At 32.4% G+C, this 5,477-nt stretch overlaps 1 pseudogene; it reads right to left on the bottom strand.

The window, feature by feature from the left end:
- Positions 1–1,080: 1,080 nt before the first annotated feature.
- On the bottom strand, positions 1,081–2,060 carry LOC119513458 (annotated as a pseudogene).
- Positions 2,061–5,477: the final 3,417 nt, after the last annotated feature.

Below are 5,477 nucleotides of genomic sequence, written 5' to 3'. Positions count from 1 at the left end.
TCCTAGCTTAATCTCTGGATGAATTTGGCCCAAGCTATTAAATTTTTTTATAGTGTGAATTTTTGTTCTTCTTAATCTGGAAAGGTGTGAAACTAAGGTCTAACTCATTTGTAGGTAATACACGTTGATATTCCAGGTTTTAATGTCTGGCAGATAGTAAGTCCTCAGTGATTTTTTTTTTTTTTTGTATTTGCAAATTTAAATTAAGTATACACACACACACACACATATGATTTTCATTATTATCCACCTCATTTATGCTAGAAGAGCAGCTACAATTTTTGTTATTCTATGACTATAATAATAATTTACACGGGAATTTGTGCAGATTAGTGGTGTTCCTAATAATAAAAAAGACAAGTAATTTTATCAGGCAGAAAAACCCTTTGTTGAATTGATATATTCAGGAATTGCATGTCATGCATCACAAACAACTAATGAAAATACATGGAACATTTAAATTCATAGAAATTTCAATATAAATAAGATCATTTTCAAATAAAGTGATAAATCCTCCTTGTGAAGATATTCTATTTCAGAGAGCTTGAGAGGAAAATGACTGATACTAAAGATGAATATGTTCCTGATTTAAGAATATGTATTCTTCAGAATCCATATCAAAATATAATCTGTTGAACAAACTCAGAAAACTTGAGAATCAAATTCAATCTCAGATTTATCTCCTAGATTAATATTTTAGAATTTGGAATGTGTCTCATTTTAAAGTATTGTCATTAAGTATTGTCCTTAAGTATCCAAAGAATTTAGGATTTATATTATTTAGAGGCTACTTTTATATGCTAACTATTCCCAGTATTTGCTAGACATGTATAAATTTTAACTAGCTACACTCTGACAAAACTTATGACTTCTGTAGTAATCATTTACTCATTCCTGATGAACTCTGGCTTAGATTTTGAAATATTTTAGAATACTCTCTCCTTTCTGAACTTTTTGATTCATTTACATATCATTTGAATTACATATCATCACATTTTAGAGATTGATTGAAAGCTTTATACACAAAAGAGGCCATTTTCCATTTTTTTCAGAAACTCTTGACTTTGAAAAACAAAGTTTTTAGCAGATTAAAATCAGTTTTCCAGTATGTGATATCTGTTTAAGAATATTCTGAGATTTATTCTTCCTCATAATTCTTTTCATTGCATTTATTACTTCTTTATTTCTTAGACTGTAAATAAAAGGGATTAATAAGGGAATTACCAGAGCACAAAAAACAGCAACTGGTATATCATTGCTTCCTTCTTTAACTGTACTTGGTCGAGCATACATGAAGAGAAGAGAACCATAAAATATTGAGACAGAGAGAAAGTGGGATGCACAAGTCGATAAAGCTTTGCCTCTTCCCTCTCTGAATTTCATTTTGAAAATAGTGAAAAGGATGAAGGGATAAGAGATTAGGACTGTGGTAATAGTGAAACTTTGAATGGACCCAGAAAAGATCAATATCTTCAGTTCATTGGTAAAAGGGTCTACACAGGAGAATCTGCACAATGGAAGAATATCACAAAAAAAGTGATTAATTTGATGAGAACCACAGAAAGTTAACCTAAACAGAAACCCTACATGAATTATGCAGTGCAAGCTTCCAGCTATGTAAGAACCTGAGGTCATCTGAATGCAGAGTTTCTTTGACATCCTGGTGTGGTACTGCAGTGGGCATATTGCCACATACCTGTTGCAAGCCATTGCTGCCAGAAGAAAGCAGTCCGTACTTTCAGCAAAGCAGGAAAAACAAAATTGTGCTATGCATTCAGAGAAGGAAATCATTCTGTCTTCTGAAAATAAGGTCTCTAACATCTTTGGGGTAATTGCACAGGAACAGCAGGAATCCATCAGAACCAGGTTGCCCAGAAAGATGTACATTGGTGTGTGAAGACGACACTCCATATAGATCAGTACCAGCAAACCAAAATTCCCCACCATGGTGATCACATAGATAACAAAGAATACTACAAAAGAAGGAGCTTCAGTTCTGGTTGAGCTGTAAATCCTATGAGGATAAATTCAGTTGTCATGGAGTAGTTTTTCTCAGTCATCTCTACCTTCTCTGTTGAGATAGGTGTTATGGAGGAATAAGATTCTAATTTAGAATGTCTCTAATTTTTCCTCTCAATTTTCTCTTTGAAGTACAGCAAGAGGAGCTTCTTCTTTCTAGTGTCTGTGGAATACAGGCACAAAAACTCTCAAGGGTATTAGTTGCTCTAAAATTCATCTTTACCATCCAGATTTCTGAAGCTCAGATTCACAAGAATATTTTGGTAATTATAAGGAGAATGTTTATAGTGATTTGTCTGAATGAAAGTATGCAAGGATATGTACAGATCTAGTGTACCCATATTTGGTTCAGTGTTTCCAAATAATTTCAGTATCATTTTTTTGTATGGACAATCCTTAAGATTTACTTAAACTCACTTTCTTGCATTTATATATATTTGTCTGAGAAAACTGAAAACAGTTTTCATATTCTCCTAATAGAGTAAATAATTGAAAATAGTACACCCTACATATGTTAATTTTATAACTTTTGAAGTATGAAAAATCACTAAGAATGAAGTGGGATGCAATTCATCTTTAAGGTAAATTACCTTGGAGAGATAGAGAAGTAAATAACCATAGAGTTATTTAATAAGTTAATTTAAATACATCACCATCATGCTTATATCAACCTGTTGTGGAGCCTATTCCTGTTTTGGCAGAGCAAATTCTTTGAGGCTACTTGAAAATAACATATGAGTTTTTTTTTCTTTTCCTCCACTTATCTGAATACTTACTTATAACATGAAGGGGCTTCTTGTTCTTCTACTATCATGACTCTTGTGACCAGACTCTCAGAGTGATGGCCCTATTATGAAATTTGAAAAACAGATTTCATGTATCCTTTCCAACTTTTTCACAGAGGTGCCTCCTAATGTTTTTCTTTATCACATGTGTTCCCCATTTTGTATTTACTTATTTATGGTCACATTCCCCTGGTCATTGCCAGATCTGCTCATCTTTATTTTAGTTCAGTGGCCTTATCTTCCTGATATTGGCCTAAGCAACAGTCTCATTCCAGGATGACTTGAATCTTTGCTACTTCTAAAAAAATTAAAATTATGTAAGGCGGCATTTAAGATTCACTGTGACCAGATCCATCTCCAACCTTAATTTACACATTCAATGATTTACCACCTTTTAGTTTCTCCATCTTTCACTCATTTCCATCCTCCACCACCACTAGATCCACACTCATTTCCTTAAGCGCTGACATTGCCCATACTGACATTGTCCAGTTGTTCTTTGCCTAAATGCTTAAATCCTTAATCCTTTATTAAAGGCATAATTTACACATAATGCTACATAATACAATTTGGGCTATTACTAAATAACTCAGAACACATTGGTCTCCATTTCCTAAATACTCATACATATTTTATATACCCACCAAAATGAAGAATTGCTTGAAAATGATGGACGTTGATTTTTGTTTTATAAGTGCACCCACAATTTCCTATTAGCATTTAAGCATTTTGAGATTAACTGTGACATACTACTACAAAAGAGCTGTAAAATGCAGAGGGAGAAAGGCAGATTGATTCAAATCTTGACTCCACTCTGATCAGCTGGGACATCTGAACTTGTTTTCATTATCCTACCAAGAATAAAAAGTCTGCTCTTTAGTATCTGAAAATTGAGACTGTAAATGTTGAAGAAGATTCTGCAAAGGAAGTTATTCAAAATACATCATTTAAAAAAATTCAGGTGCTTTTCTATGATCTGAATTAACTCATCTACTATTTTTCAGAAATTATAAGATTTTTGAGGTACATCGAAATAGCTTTAAAAATTAATTTAAAATGGTATGGTTGCCTTTATACTTCAATTTGCTAAACCATAGACAAATTGAAAACCCTCTGAATATTAGGATTTTTAAGGACAAAGTTTTCTTTAAAATTCTGTCTCCTTTCATTATTAATGCTACATTAGTACATATGTTCAGAAGATGCTAATTATATAAATTCTATGCTCAAAACGAGTTTATTTTTCTATAATCCAAATATCAAAAACAAGGCAATGCCTGATTATTTATTTATTTAATTTAATTTTAAAACCTAAAATATAAGCCATTTACTTTTTCAGCCAAAGTAGAAATAACTTTCAAAGCACATGCCTGGATTATATAACAGAATTATTTTGTGACTTACTTGCTTATTTTGATATTCTATCATATACTCAGAAAAAAATCAGGTTGAATTTCAGTATTGTGTTTCATTCTAGCCTCCTATAGACTTTAATATAGAGAAATAATTATAAAGAAAAATAAGGAGTTGAACTCGAACAGCATTGATGATGACTAAATTTAAAGAAATAAATATTCATTTATGTTATTAAGGGTCAAAACAAATTAGAGTACTTTTGTTACCTAGATTACAAGGCCCTTGTTACAACTATTTATTTTCCTTACCTAGTAGGACTTTAAGAAATTCATAATATAAATCTTTGTCTCTGAAACATTTGAGATTAAAAGAATAAACATCCATTAGGCCACTAATAGGTCAGTGCCAGTAATTATGTTCCTCACAATGCAAAGTTAGCTTTTCATCAAATCCTAAAGGGGTTTCCTTGCATTGACATCAGTGTATTTCTGTGGGGACATCAGTCTCCAAAACAAGCAACTGTGCACCATGATTAAAGATTCTCTGTGAGATACTAGGTTAAAGCAAATGTCCCTCACTAAAATCTGTTTGATGATCATCTTGATGACTTTTATGTAACTGATCTCACTTTTACAATTCTGTTCACCATTCTGTGCATATCCTAAAATGGGCAGAAAAGAGTTTCTGGTTGGTTTGAGCTCTTACTAGAGAAAGTGGGATTAATATGGTTTTTCTAAAAATATAATTAGGATTTTTAGACAGGAAATGAAAGGTGTGATGGGTTCAGTGAGGGTCAAAGACTTCTCCACTTTGTGAGTTGAATCTGTCCCCATGTATGTCCTACAAAGCCCACAGGGAGAAAATTTGATATATTATTTAGACACAAATATAAATTACAGAGATTGTTCTGGCTTTTCACTTTACTTTTCTTTATGAAACTTACGTTTTCTTTTTATTTTCTTCATACTATTAACTATTCCTCATCAGACTGTGTGGTTGTTTGTTTGTACCTCTATAATCTATCACTCCCATCCTCTCTCTCAACATTAGCACATAATCTTAAGAGCAAAGGGACTTTCTCTATTTTGTTCATTATTGCATTCCCAAAGTCTTTGTGTCTGGCACTTTGTGATGCTTTATAAATACTCATTAAATGAATAAAGATGATAGCCTATAATTTTTTGCTCAAGAATTTTTAATGGTCCTTCATTACTTTCAAACAAAACCTACTTTCCTTATATTGGTATTACAGATATACTCCATCGTCTGTATTTTATGTAGCACCTTCCTTTCTCACTTTAACCTCACGGCACTTGG

Source organism: Choloepus didactylus, chromosome 1 (assembly GCF_015220235.1).
Source record: "Choloepus didactylus isolate mChoDid1 chromosome 1, mChoDid1.pri, whole genome shotgun sequence".
Classification (NCBI taxonomy): Eukaryota; Metazoa; Chordata; class Mammalia; order Pilosa; family Megalonychidae; genus Choloepus; species Choloepus didactylus.
Note: the sequence above shows the minus strand (reverse complement) of the source record. Positions and strands in the feature narration are given on the sequence as shown.